Source organism: Capsicum annuum, chromosome 10 (assembly GCF_002878395.1).
Source record: "Capsicum annuum cultivar UCD-10X-F1 chromosome 10, UCD10Xv1.1, whole genome shotgun sequence".
In the NCBI taxonomy this organism is placed as follows: Eukaryota; Viridiplantae; Streptophyta; class Magnoliopsida; order Solanales; family Solanaceae; genus Capsicum; species Capsicum annuum.
This window is the reverse complement of record NC_061120.1, coordinates 106953846-106969228: the sequence shown is the minus strand read 5'-3', so window position 1 is coordinate 106969228 and position 15383 is coordinate 106953846.

Sequence of the window (15383 nt, the reverse complement as noted above, 5' to 3'; positions counted from 1 at the left end):
CATATTGGTTCAAAAAGATGGGTTTTGGGAGTCCCAAACCTATAGGTCTCTTGCTAGGCCTGACGAGATCATTGAAGATGTATTGGTGCAAGTGGGATAGCTTATTTTTCCAGTGGTTTCTGTTATTCTTGATTTTGATGTTGATCCAGCTGTTCCATTTATTTTGGGACGTTTGTTCTTAGCAAATAGGCAATATCTTATTGATATAGCTGCAGGGAAGATGACCATGAGAGATAATGAAAAGGTTGGGGTTCTTCACATGCATAGGGCAATGAATTTTCCTCTATATATGAAGAATTAGCTATTTTTACAGTTGTATACCTTGAGTCTGATCTCCACTTTCTATTGTCGAATGACCCACTTGAGTGATCATCGATTGGGTATGATATTTATGGTGATGTTGAGGCACTAGAAAAGGTGCAAATTTTGGATTTGGCATAGATTGAACTAGAGTTGCTGAATTTTAGCCATTGAATAGATCGATTGGACCATCTACAAAGGCATCTATTGATGAAGCACCAAAACTAAAGTTCAAGGCTCTTCCTTCTTAATTAAAATATGCATTCCTTGGTGAGGATGATACTTTGCCTATAATTTTATCTATTGGTTTGTCTAATGTGAAAGTAAGAAGGCATTAACAGTGTTGAAAAGAAAAAAGAAAGCAATCAGATGGCAGATGTCGGACATCACAGGAATCAATTCTGCCTTTTATATGCACAAAATATATATAGAAGAGGGATACAAAGAAAGTGTGCTACACCAGTAAAGACTGAATTTCCTGATGAAAGAAGTGGTCAGAAAAGAAGTTATTAAGTAGCTTGATACTGGGATAATCTATCCCATATCCGATGGCAAATGGGTTAGCCCTATGCACTGTGTCCCAGAGAAAGGAGGGATGAATGTTGTGACTAACAAAGATAATTAGCTGATTCCATCTCGTACAGTGATTGGGCGGAGGATCTTCATAGATTATAGAAAGTTGAATGATGCCATGAGGAAGGATCACTATGCCATTCTGTTTATTGATCAGATATTGGACATATTGGCGAGATAGGGATACTATTTCTTTCTGGATGGGTATTTAGGGGATAACTATATAACTATAGCACCTAAAAACCAAGAGAAGACCATATTCACCTATCCTTATGGTATATATGCATTCAGACGTATGCCCTTTGATTTTTGCAATGCACCAGTGACTTTCTAGTCATGCATGATGTCTATCTTCTATGATATAGTGGAAGACTTTGTCGAGGTATTTATGGAAGATTTTTCCATTTTTTGTAATTCATTTAACATGCGATTGCAGAACTTGGAAAGGTGTTGGCACGCTGTGAAGACACCAACCTTGTATTAATCTGGAGGAGTGGCTTTTTGTATTAAGGAACGTATCATACTTGTTCATAAGGTGCCACATAAAGGACTTGAGGTGGACAGAGAAAAAGTAGAGGTTATTGAAAAGCTCCTTTATCCTGTGTTAGTGAAAGAGGTAAGAATCTTTCTTGGGCATGCGGGATTTTACAGATGTTTTATCATAGACTTCTTAAAGATAGTAGGTCCAATATAAAAGTTCTTGGAAAAAGAGGAAAATTTCAACTTTGGGGCTAAATTTCAAAAAGCATCTGATGTCTGAAGAAAAAATTGATAGAGGCACCCATTCTAATTCCTCCTTGTTGGTCTTTACCGTTCGAGCTGATATGTGATGCAAGTGATATCGCTATTCGAGTAATATTGGGGTAGTGCAAATATAAGGTATTTCACTCTATCTATTATGCAAGTAAAATCTTGGATATAGCCCAGGTTAATTATACAGTCATAGAGAAGGAAATGCTAGCTCTCGTGTATGCATTTGATAAATTCAGATCATACTTGGTGGGTACAAAGGCTATTATTCTATAACGCCCCATAAACGGGTCTCGAAACATCAAACAGTGCTTAGGACCACAAGTGATCCCAGGCTAACTCTTCTACTGGCATAACTTATAAGCAACTGAAAAAAATACATAAATCTGAACAAAATAAGCAGAAGATGACTCTTTTCTAAATCTGATCAACGAAGAACTAAATTAAAATGATTACAACTCTGCTTTTATAAAACAATACTGGAATTAAATACATTAACTCTACTGACTATCTATAAAGCCTCTACTAGTATTGACTTTAGGTAGCCGGGACATGACCCCCAACTATCGCAAATTAATACAACTGAATAAATAAAAATAAAATACTGCTCAGACTATATGACTGACTCAAGCCTTTGAATTAAGAGTACTCGTCACCTACTAACTAGAAGCTACAAACTGTCTGAATATGGTTTGCGTGCTATAACTGAACTGATACCTACATTATGAGACAATGTAGCACATAGACATATATGTAGATCAGTACTTTGAGTATGTATTGAGTATATGGGGTGAAATGCATAAGTAAAACATCATTGCATTATCATAATTTGTAAAACAATGCATGCTAAATATAAATAACTCACATAAGCTAGAATATCTGAAATACTGAAATAATAAGAAGCAAATCATACTTTATAAATCTAGTAAGTCATAACATTTATTTCTAAAAGTTGTGCTAGTATTTTATCTTTAAATCATACAGTCTAAGTGTAGAAAAGACTCACTCTAAATTCTGTAATCTGAAAGTTGAAGTCTGTAGCTAATATCTTTCTATAAAGCATAATCTGAGAAAAACTTCTGAGCCTTCACACTTAGTTCTCTAAAAGCTTTGCTGTTATTCTTTTCTGAGAAACTATTCTGAAAATCTTTTCCATTAAGCTGTATGGAAAACACTTTATCTAAGGGTTTAGAAATCTAAAAACTTATTCTACATGGGAGATTCATCTAACAGACATAAACATTGTGACCATTTATGCAGTCCAACGTTCTTGTCCCCCTAAGAAGGAATCCTCACTTTGAGAAGAGAATTCATATTCTTGCCAGTGAGTGTAACCTATCTCAGTGATCACATGTCTATCATCCACATAAAAGTGGAAACAATCTAAATCCTATGTTGGCACGTAGTTCTGGGGTATGAAACCAAAGTAACGTACCCATCTCGGTGCTAAAGACTACTCCCATTAAATTTGTATGCTCATTCTGATGGAAATCCATTTCTAAAATAGTATAATGGTTTATAATGAAAACCAACTGTATATCTGTAAAGCTAAATCTCTAATCTGAATCTTTAAAGTGGATTTTATATCTATTCTTGGGACCAAAAGGTCAAATCTTTATCAGTACGCTGAAAAGAATCTAGTGATAAAGTGCTCATAGCACAATTAATCTTGAAATAACAATCTTTAATTAAGGCTTAATGACCCATGCATCAAACTCATGTTAAAACATCATAATATTCATGCTTGGTAATGTAAACATTTATAAATAAACTTAAAATCTGGAAATTTCTGCAATATGCATGAAAATATGAACATGGACATGCAATTCAACTTCTAAATTCCTTGAAATCTCATAATCTCTTAAATAGCAATATTAGGTGTAAACCCTAACTTTAATTACATGGAAAATCATATAAAATTTAGTAAATTGGTAATTAAAATAAGATGTGGGCACAAGGATGAAAGGATTATCCTTGTTGAAAAATCCCACATACCTTGATTGATGATTAGATGAAGAAACTTGAACTATTGATTCCTATTTGAGTTCTTGAAGATGAATTCTTGATTATATTGTCTTGGAAATCCTCAATTTAGAGATTTCTTGGAGAAACTATGGAGGATTTTGATTTCGTGAAGAAGAAGCTCTTGAGTTCTAGGGTTTTGTTTTGAGAGATAACTGATGGAATAAGCATAAAGTGATTTGAAATATGCTTAATGTTATGTTTTACATAAATTGGGGCGTTGGGGATTGACCAAAATGCCCCTATTAAACTTCTAAACGGAACTGGAAAAGAAAGTAAAAATCTCAATTTAATAGGCCACTACGTTATGCCACTATTGCGGTGGCCCACTGGAAAAGGACGAATAGGAACTGGGCCTTCACGGCGATGCGCCACAATCGTGGTGCCCTTTTGGACTACCCTTTTGGCCATTGGCGCAATGTGCTATATCGCGTTAGGCTACTAGATTTTGACAATTAGAAATTTGGACCTCTCCATGATACGCCAATATTGCGGAGGTCCACTGAAATTGACAATTATGAAATTGTCCTTCTCCGCGATGTGGTGGTTGCTCTGATGGGACACTGTCAACTTAAAAATGCTCTAATTCCTCAATCGAGTATCAGATTCGGGCGAAGTTGGTATCGATGGAAATCTTATTCAATTTCCTATACAATGGGAGGTCTAAATCTAAAAAATTCCACATAAAATAAATATTCTTCATTTTGGAAGCTATTCCTTAACGTTCTAGGAATGAATTCAAGCTAGGAAAACTATGGGGTGTTACAATATCTCCCTCTTGGAAACATTCATCCTTGAATATGGCTAGATAAGTTGAAAATACTGAGTAATCTAAGTCTATAGGCTATTATGCACAACTGCAATAATCTATATGGTTGAATCTCAACATAGCGAGCTGATGAACCGATCTTGTGAGTTTATGAACTTACATAAAAATAGCTATATCGCTAAATCTGAGACTAGAAAAAAACTGATTGAAGGAAGACTATTTCCTTCGACTGAATCTAAGTTTGTGGAGAAGAGATGACGATACTTAGTACGCATGTCTGTTTCTGCTTCCCAAGTAGCACCCTCAAATGAATGATTGGAATGGGAGTTCTGAATTAAAGCAACTGAGATTACATATTAAACATTCGCATCTGTGAATATACTAACATGACTAAGTCTAGAATGTTAGAAACCTCTATCATGAAACTGATTTCTGAGCTAGCTTGCCTTTACTTCTTATAAGAAGCTGATTCATGTTGAGAGTTTAGAATTCACTTAAAGTTTTCATGATGCAATTATTCATGTAGAACTGTGAAGTGATAAATTATGCAGGCGCGAATCATGAGACAACGAGGCTAAGATCATACAATGGGTATTACATTGTCTGAGTTGGGATGCTTGGACAACTAAGATCATTCACTGAATACTTATGAACTAAATCATGACTAGATATCTGAATCTGAAACTAATGCCTGATGCATATACTGAGCAGAATTCACAATTTACCTAGATACGAATAAACTACCTCTTGAAATGGCCATACTCACTAAATTTCAGGTAGTAAGACTAGACTAAATTGTTAGATGGAAAACTACAGAAATTTGTTCGTCCGACTGTTAAACTGGATTGCTGGCTATACAGATTGAACCATACTGAATGCTCATACTTAGATGGAGTATTTCTCCAACACTCTTCTAAGCAATTTTTAATGATATTAGGGAGCAAGGAACTTTGGGCATGATCTGAACAAAACATCTGAATAAGAAATCACAACATTGCTACCACTCTATAGCATGGAACATAGATCTATAAATCATAAGCTAGGATAGAATTACTAAGCCTTAAGCAATTCAACTTCTTACTTTCAAGCTTAGAAACACTTCTCATACACTCCCTCAACTATATTATTCCCCTCAAATACCATACTCGGTTGATTCAACTTATAATTCTCATATGGGCATCGATAAATCTGTCTACAAAAGTCTAAACTGAACTAAATCCTCTCATCATGGTCAAGCCTAACTCGGAATCATAAGGTACAGCACATAACACCATAATGCTAGTCTAAACCATGGATTCAATACCCCAAGCATTGTCATAACTACTCACCCTAGGATGGTTCTTTTTATCACTTTAGTAACAAAATTTAACCACTTACTAGAAATTCATTAATGCACCACACACCTATCCTCTTATAAACCAACATGATGTGCAAGCGTATCTTCATAACCACATATGCACTTCTAATTATATACTCATAAGAGCATCTTCCTCATATTCTCTAATACCTCTATCAATAACAACTTCCATGTACTAATCCTAGGAAGACACGTATGGAAATATTCTCATCTACCCAAGTCATACATAAAAAGCTTTACCTCAATAATTCTTCACTTATAGACTTACATAAAACTAGCGTACAACTATCTTTCTCAATATAACACATTTACTCTCTCCCATCTACTTAACTATTCATCATCACTATCTTGACTTAAGGGAAGGACACTGAAAGGTTTGAATACCAGGGCCTAAAACATGAAGGGATACCAACCAAAGCTTAACACTTTATCGAGGCCTGGGGAATAGAGTGTTCATGATATGAAATTATTAAAGCGGTCTAATCTGAGGGCGTACAAGATATAAATCTGAATTTAGCTGATCGCTAAGGGTGTTTCCTAAGTGATGGAACTGAACATACTGTAAAGCATAAATGCATGAGTCATGAGCTGCATGACCTGAATTTTGGAGTTCATAACTTTATGGAATATGACTCCAACTACTGAATGAACTGGAACTCCTCGTACTAGAAACTAGGAGAGTATATGATCCTCTATTATGTACATGAACATGAATTATGATCATGGAACTAATACGTAAGGCATGAGTAGATATTAGAATAACTGAAATACCAACACTGAAATAAGAATGGGTTGAGCCTCACCCCCACTCTCTGATATTCTATAATATACTAGCATTTCTACTAGAATCTGAGAGCTTGGCTTGGTCATTCATTCTATCATCTCCCTTTTAGCTTTAAGCCATCATTCTAAGTCTGAGAAACCCTTTACTAAACTCTAAAATAGACTACACTTACTGCACTTTAGAGTCTGGAATACAATGATACATGCAAATAACAAACTTACTCTAAAAGACTACACCTTAAGGTGTAAAACCCACTCTTAATCCTTCCTTTCGAGGTACAACTCTATCTTTCTACAGCCCCACTAATCATCATAAAATATCTAACTAGTATCTTTCCTCTCAGCAACTCAATGGTACTACTAACCACACATAACACATAATAACTATAGAAGATAATGTAACCCCATATCACCTTAGGCATCCTTGTTCATCATACATACAATATCATACTTAATTACAAATTAAAATAGACTCAAGCTCTTGCACATACTGCTCAAGCCTACTAAATCACTTCCATATAACTAGTACCACTAACCAAGAAATCATTGCATCCACCTTGATGACCATCAACTGTTCAAACTTAATGTCTAGTGCTAAACATGATTTAACAACCCACCTTACATATAAGTCTCACTTGGAAGCTATAAAATTAAACATCAACAAACACCAGTCCACTAGAACTTCATAAAAACAATAATTGATCATAATCATATGGCCTATCTTATTATAATCCATTAGCACATACTACTTTTACACATCACTACTATTTACCCTTCCATACACCTAAATTAATGGTACTCAATCACCAAATACTTCATTAATATCCCGTACTTTTCAATCACAATAAATATCATCAATAACTCCTTTCGTACTTCAAGAAAACAACAATTCTCCTTAACTAATAACTCTTTCTCTACCTTTCACTAAACTAGTACACAAGGACATATCACCTTAACAAAACTAGACAACATGCCTAAGTTTATCTTTATACTTTTTATCAATCGTCATTCCTATTTTCTTGCTAGTACTCTTCTATACCCGTACTTCCAACTATAATAAGGTTCTACTATTCATAAATCATAACACTGAAGTTCATAATACCCTTTGAATGCATACTTTATTTAATATTCTAGGTTTATTGTATCTCCTCTCATGAGCATTATTTGTATTAAAAAAGGTCAATGGGCAATTTGAATACATATCTAATTCTATCTCAACTGAACAACTCATAAGGATAGGGATATAACTATCAACTTGAGGGACTTGTGACATAAAGAGCTCCTCTCAAGCCCTTTGTGTGACTTCTGAGATTACTGATGGTAAATCTAAGCACATTATTTAGAGAGAAATTATAACTTGCTAATCATGTTATCTCGAGAGTAAGTCATAGATGAAAAATTTTTGCATAACACATGAGTAAGCAGAAGTTTCTAAATAAACAACCTTACAGCACGATCTAGAGTATAAAAGGAGGGAAACTTTTGTTAAATGCCTTGTAGCCTCTCGAAGAAAAGTATAGACATTTCCATACCATTTTGCAAGACTCTACTAGACACGGCTTCACAGACACCATAGTACACTTTAACCTTGTGCTCTGATACCGAGTTTATAATGCCCTAAAAATATATCCCTAGACGTTATATGATGCTTAGGACCACAAGTGATCCTAAGAAAACCCTTCTACTAGAATAACTCATAAGTAGCTAAATAAAATACATAAATCTAAATGAAATAAGTGGAAGATGAATCTTTCTAAATTTGAACAACATAGAACTAAATTAAAATAATTATAACTCTGCTTTTATAAAAAATACTAGAATCAAATACATTAACTCTACTGACTGTCTATGAAGCCTCTACTAGTATTTTCTTTAGGTAGCAAGGACATAACCTCCATCTATCCCAAAACAATATGACTAAATAAAAAAAATACTGCTCAAACTATATAACTGACTTGAGCCCTTAAATCAAGAGGACTTGTCACCTACTAACTAGAAGCTATAAACTATCTGAATAAGCTATTTGTGCTATAACTGAACTAATACCTACATTATGAGACAATGTAGCACATAGACATATATATAGATTAGTACGTAGAGGATATACTGAGTATATGGGGGTGAAATATGTAAGTAAATCATCATCTCATCATTATAATTTGTAAAACAATGCATGCTAAATGTAAATGACTCATATAATCCAGAATATCTAAAATACTAAAATAATAAGAAGAAAATCATACTTTATAAATCTAGTGATACATAACATTTAGTTCTAAAAGTTGTGCTAGTATTCTGTCAGTAAATCATACTAACTAAGTGTAGAAAGGACTCACTCTAAATTCCAAAATCTGAAAGGTGAAGTCTATAGGTAATATCTTTCTGTAAAGCATAATCTAGGTAAAAATAGTGAGCCTTTACACTTAGTTTTCAAAAAGCTTTACTATTATTCTTTTCTGAGAAACTATTCTGAAAATCATTACCATTAAGCTATGAGGAAAACACTTTATCTAAGGGTTTATAAATCTAAAAACTTATACTGCATGGGAGATTCATCTAACCGACATAAACCATGTGACCATTCAAGGAATCCAACTTTCTTTTCCCCCTTAGAAGGAATCCTCACATTTGGGAGAGAATTCATACTCTTTCCAGGAAGTATAATCTATCTAAGTGATCACATAACTATCATCCACGTAGAAGTGGGAACAATCTAAATCCTACATTGGCACATAGTTCTGTGGTATGAAATCATAGTAACATACTCATCTCGGTGCTAAATACTACACCGATTAAATCTGTATGTTCATTCTGATGGAAATCCACTTCTAAAATAGTATAATGGTTTATAATAAAAACAAACTATATATCTGTAAAGCTAAATCTACAATCTAAATTTGTAAAGTGGATTTCATATCTATTCTTAAGACCGAAAGGTCAAATCATTATTAATAATCTAGAAAAAAAAATCTAGTCATAAAGTGCTCATATCACAATCAATCTTAAAATAATAATCATTATTTAGGGCTTAATAACCCATGCATCAAACTCATGTTAAAATATCATAATATTCATGCTTGGTAATGTAAACATTTATAAATCAACCTAAAATCTGGAAATTTCTGCAATATGCATGAAAATATGAACATAGACATGAAATTTAACTTCTAAATCCCTTGAAATCTCATAATATCATAAATACCAATATTGGGTGTAAACCCTAACTTTAATTTCATGGGAAATCACATAAAATTCTATAAATTTGTAATTAAAATAAGTTTTGGGCACAAGGATTATCCTTGTTTAAAAACCTCACATACCTTGATTGATGACTAGATAAAGAAACTTAAATTATTGATTCCTATTTGAGTTCTTGAAGATGAGTTCTTGATTATCTTGTCTTGAAAATCCTCAATTTAGAGCTTTCTTGGAGAAACTATGGAGGATTTTTATTTCTTGGAGAAGAATCTCTTGAGTTCTAGGGTTTTGTTTTGAGAGATAATTGATTAAATAAGTATAAAGTGATTTGGAATATGCTTAATGTTGTATTTTACACGAATTGGGGCCCTAGGGATTGACCAAAATACCCCTATTAAACTTCTAAATGGAACTAGAAAAGAAAGCAAAAATCACAATTTGATAGGACATCGCGATGTGCCACTATCATGGTGCTTACTGGAAAAGGACGAGTGGGAACTGGGCCTTCACTGCGATGCACCTCAATCGCAGTGCTCCTTTGTACTGTTATTTTGGCCACTGGCGCAATGCACCATTATCGCGTTAGGCTATTGGATTTTGACAATTGGGAATTTGGACCTCTCTGCAATACGCCTACATCACAGAGGTCCACTGGAATTGACAATTATGAAATTGTCCTTCTCCGTGATTCGGTGGTTCCTCAAGTAGGACACTGTCAACTTAAAAATGCGCTAATTCCTCTACCGAGTATTGGATTTGGGGAATTTGGTATCAATGGAAAGCTTATTCAATTTCCCATACAATGGGAGGTCTAAATTTGGAAAATTCTAGACTAAATAAATATTCTTCATTTTGGAAGCTATTCCTTAATGTTATAGGAATGAATTCAAGCTAGGAAACTTCGAGGTATTACATGTCCATACTTACCATACCACCATCCGAGTTCAACAAGAAGGATGCAAAGCCAAGGTTAATTAGGTGTATTTTTCTACTCCAAGAGTTTGATCTAGAAGTTCATGATAGAAAGGGAGCTAAAAATCAAGTGGCGGATCATCTTTCGAGAGTTGAGAGTCATGATCATGTAACCAATGATATAATTTGTATTCAAGAGAAGTTTCCAAATGAGTAGCTATTGGCATTGGATGTAGCTGAAGTTCCATGGTATGCTAACATTGTAAACTTACTAGTAGCAGATATCTATCCTCCAAAAGACATAAGTCAACGGAAGAAGAAGTTGTTCTATGATTCCCATGCCTACGTATTGGATGAGGTATTTCTCTTTAATTAGTGTGCAGATCAAATAATGTAAATATGTATTACAGAAGATGAATCTAAAATGGTACTTGAAATTTGTCATTCAATGCCTTATGGAGGTCATCATAGTGGAGAAAGGACAACTTAATAGGTATTGCAGTCTGATTTTTCTAGCCCAAACTATTTAAAACTATTATGAATTTTGTTTGAAGTTGTGACCAGTGCCAAAGGATGGTTACAATATCATGGCATTATGAAATTCCCTTAAATAGTATTCTGGAAGTGGAGATCTTTGAAGTGTGGGGTATAGACTTTATGGGGCCATTTCCACCATCTCATGGAAATTTGTACATTCTAGTAGTTGTTTATTACATGTATAACTGGGTTGAAGTTGTTACTCTCCCCATAAATGATGCAAGAGTTATGATGAAGTTTTTCAAGAAGCAGATTTTCTCCTGTTTTGGCACACAAAGAGTAGTTATCAATGATGGAAGTATGCACTTTGTGAACACTTGGTTTAAAAATTTGTTAGTAAAATATGATGTTAGACATAAGTTGGCCACAATATATCACCCACAAATAAGTGTCCAAGTGGAGGTTTCCAATCATGAGATTAAGCAGATATTGCAGAAAATAGTTGATGGACAGTGTACTGATTGATTGGAGAAGCTGGATGATGTACTATAGGCATATAGGACACCCTATAAAATGCCCATTAGGACTTGTCCTTATTTCTTGGTTTATAGAAAAGCATGCCTCTTACATATGGAACTTAAGCATCATGCTTATTGGGTAATAAAGAAATTAAATCTTGATATGAAAGTAGCTGGAGAAAAGAGATTGTTACAACTGAATGAGATTGATGAGTTTCGCTTACATGCCTATGAAAATGCAAAATTGTATAAAGAAAAGACCAAAAAATGACATGATAAGCTTATTGTGACTCAAGCTTTTGAGCCTGGACCACTTGTATTGTTATTCAATTCTAGATTGAAGTTGTTTCTAGGTATGCTGAGGTCCAAGTGGTCTGGATGATTTAAAGTTGTGAGAATGACTTCTCATGAGGCTGTTGATCTATGAAATATGGACAAGATCTAGAAATTGATGGTTAATAGATAGAGAGCTAAAGATTATTGAGGTAAATCATGGGGATCATCATAAGACGTCCATTACCTTTGTAGATGAATAAAGTAGAGTTTGGTTATGCCCCGATGTAAACTAAGGTGATGAGTGGGAGGCAACCTACGAATGTAATGTAATATTGTAGTTTTGTCTTAGTTGTTGGAAGGAAAAGATAAAAAAGAAAAGAAATCAAAAATACAAAAAAAAATATCGTGCCACAACAAAAACTAAGTGTTGGGTGGGAGGCAACCCACTTTTTCTTATGTAAATTATGTTGCTTTTGTTGAGTGTGAAAGAATGAAAAACTCAAGAGCATGAGGGAGAACTAAAAGTAAGTGAGACATTTCTATATAAAAGCTCTCAGGTACGTAATATATGTACTAAAGTGGTGTAGGAGGAAGGTAAGAAAAGGGGGACAAAATATCCCCCAAAATGTAAATTCCAGTAAGCCTACATCTTTAGACCATGTCCCAGTGAGCATAATTTAAGCCCTGTGACACGGATCAATTTTAAATGTGGGTATCCGTCTGCCCTAACTCCAAACCCGGTGCCCCCTTTAAATATCCCCCTTATTTCCCACTTCCCCTCTCCCATCTAAACCCTAGTCATGCCGTACCCCCCTCCCTCCCCCATTTACAAAGGTCTCTACTCTCTTCTATTTTGTAGTTTCAAACAACCAAAAGAATGTTTTTCTCTTCTCTTCTCAAAGACAACTAAGGTAAGTACTCATGTTACGATTCCTTTTACTTATTTGGGTGCAAAAAGTGAAATTATTTTTATGCATAAATGGAGTATAAACTTGACTTCCTTGATACTTAGTGAGATAATTTTTAGTTTATGGAGAATTTTTGTGCTTTAAAAAAATGTTGTTATGCTTTATGAGCTCTGCTTGTTCCATCATTGTTGAAATAGACTAATGACATATGTTTTTAGCAGAATATTGTATATCTGGGTAACATGAATGGTTTAAATATGTGTAGAGAAGGTATGGGTTGTATATTGCCATTGAAATTAGCATATGTTGTGTAAGTTGATAAAAAGGGAAGTCTAAGTACCTTGGGTTGTTAAGTTCCATTGCCATGATAGCAACTAAGTGTGGGGTGGTTTGTAAATCTTCATTCACTTAGTGTTTGCTACAATTTTGTTATATGTGTGCCACTGGTCTGAAATGATACTTGAAATTGTGCATGTACTTGTGTAAAATTTGAAGTTGGGAATATATAAGATTAAATATTGGTGTGTTTATGTTAAAACAAAGAACTATGTGCATGTGAAGTTGTTTTTGATGAAATGAATTGGAGTATAAATGCTATAAGTTGAACAAGGGTCTGAATTGATATTTTCATAAAATTTGAGGAGTTGTGTATATATGAAGTTGTATATTGAATAGGAAAGTCTGATTACCCTAGTTCTCATACCTATTCTCCTATACTAGCAGGTAAGTGCGAGGTTTCCTCAACACTTTCTCATACCTAGTGTTTTTTAGTCTAAAATTGGTGCCATGTTTGATGTATTTGTTAAATGTTGTCAATAGCAGGTTCTATGTTTATCCATCAGCAAAAGGGTAAGGACATGGCAAGACCATCTATGTCATCATAAAAAAAGAATAGACCAACTGGTTGTATGCCTCGACCTCCACTAATCCCACAAGGGCAGTCTAGTAGGTATGGAACTAGGTGGGTTGTAGAGGCTAAAAAGAAGTTTACACCAAGAAAAATAATACTAAATATGATACAATCATTTCATTGATCGGGCAATCCTGTTGAGAGATCCCAAGCATGGTGCAAAGAATAGAAGAGTTGGACATGAATTTCTTTATTGAGCCGCCCCATAAGTGTAACCTTCACTTTGTTAGGAAGTTTTATGCAAATTGGGACCCAAAAGGGCGAGACTCGAAAGTAAAGATATGAGGCCAACTAGTCACTTTTACTGCTCTGGCATTGAATGTCCTTCTAGGCATACTAGAGGTTAATGCAAAACCACTAAAGTAAATAAACATCACATCGGCATATGCCGGCATTCGCCATTTGTTATGCAAGCATAATTCTACATCCAGATAGACACATCACAAAGACAATGGCTAGATCTCACATTCCCCTATACATAGACAAATAGAGATGCATGTACATAGGCAAAGATTATTTAACATAGTATTATACAGGGAACACTTCTGACTGATGTGACGTGCGATAGGGTATGCCTCATTTATTCGTTAATGCACGATTATGTTAGTGTTAATGTAGGTGTTGTGATCTTTTTGGTGATGAGGAAGGCGCCCTTCTATTAGGGGCATAGGTTTGGCTTTAGTGGCTTGCTGACTAGGTTTCTAAAGGATCTTAGTGTAGAAGAGAAGTCACTCGACTACAGGCCAATAGTGAACACTCACCCTATGGATGTGTCCAGTACTAAGGGGATTACTATGACTCATGGGCCAGTATTGACTATGCCTGAGCATCAGGCTATTAATGACAAGATCAGAACCTGTATGTACGGGTTACAGCTACTTCAGCAACATAGGGGGACGCTCGGCTGCACAATAAAAGGTTCAATCTATTATGATAGATTATCCTCTTGGTCATCATGCTAGAACTATGTTGTGGATTAGCCCAGATCTTATAGAGCCTGTAAAGGATGATATGCACACTGATGAAGAGCTACAGATGCATAATTCAGATGTAAAGTTGATTACGAAGAAAGATGTAGATGACCCAAAGTTAGGATCAGAGGCCTATGGCCCAAAAACTGATGATGATATGGATGATGTTTAACCATGGAGTTGTTTCCCACCTTATACTTGGTTTGATTTGCAAGCACAGGATACTTCTTCATTATAAGTATGTGGTGGTGGTTTCTTATTCTTCATACTTTTATTAGTTATGTTTGTTGTAAATTTTTTTGTTTTGTTTTGTTGGATATTTTTATTTGGTCTATGAATGGGTTTTAGACATTCCTTCTTACTATTCGAAACTCTTCAGACTGTAATAGTTAGTATTGATGATATTTTCTTAGTTATGTTGCATAGTAGTTACTTTTATTTATATTAGGAGTAAAATTTTTGTTTTTTCCCTTAAGGAAATTCATAATAAGTTGTCATAGTTAGGTGCCTTACCTTATGATGGATGGATAATGACCATCGTAACCATAAGAGATTAAGAAAAACCCATTTGATAAAAAAGCAAAAAAAAAACAACCACAACTGTAAGAAGATATACTTTGTGCTAGGCCATGTGGTTTCTTGACTTGTAAAATACTTGT